This window comes from Octopus bimaculoides, chromosome 15, assembly GCF_001194135.2.
Source record: "Octopus bimaculoides isolate UCB-OBI-ISO-001 chromosome 15, ASM119413v2, whole genome shotgun sequence".
In the NCBI taxonomy this organism is placed as follows: domain Eukaryota; kingdom Metazoa; phylum Mollusca; class Cephalopoda; order Octopoda; family Octopodidae; genus Octopus; species Octopus bimaculoides.
The window spans coordinates 46,313,151-46,313,882 of NC_068995.1; positions in this window are offsets into that span (position 1 = coordinate 46,313,151).

Consider the following 732-nt stretch of genomic DNA (forward strand, 5'->3'; position numbering starts at 1 on the left):
ATATATATATATATATATATATAGACAAACATACACCCATACATACATATTCATGTGTGCATATGTGAGTGTGCGTCTGCAGACGGTTTTCACCAGCCCTACCCTTCCCTAAGCAGTCAGGACACTGTTTACACGTCTGTGACGAGCCGTCTATTTATTTACTGGTCATTATATATGTCACTCTATCTCGAGAAGTCTATATTTCCCCGATTTCTTGCATAACTGTACCACCGGCCCGCTCGCATATCCGTCCGCCAGCCCGTTAGCCTGCAAGCCAGCTAGCCCGCCAGCGAGTCAGACCACCAATGTATCTTGCGTGCTTGGTGTATGTATGCATGTAAGTATGTATATATGTATGTATGTATGCATGTATGCATGTATGTGTAGTGTCAGTTTATTTTCTCGTCTGTCCTCTATGTCTGTGTTTGGTTGCATGCATGTGGTTTATGTGTGCCTGTGTATGTATGTATGTATGTATGTATGTATTGTGCCAATAAGTGTGTGCGTGTGTATGTGTATCTGACGTACAGTCTATGTCTATATAAATCTGTCAGCTTGTGTACTCATGTAACTACAACTGTTTGTATAAGATAGGTAAGACGTCTGGAAATGCTGGTTTTTTTGTCTATGTGTCTACACACGCGCACGTAGATATAGAAAATGTATAAATGTATAAACATACATACACACAATTATATATATATATATATATATATATATATATATATATAT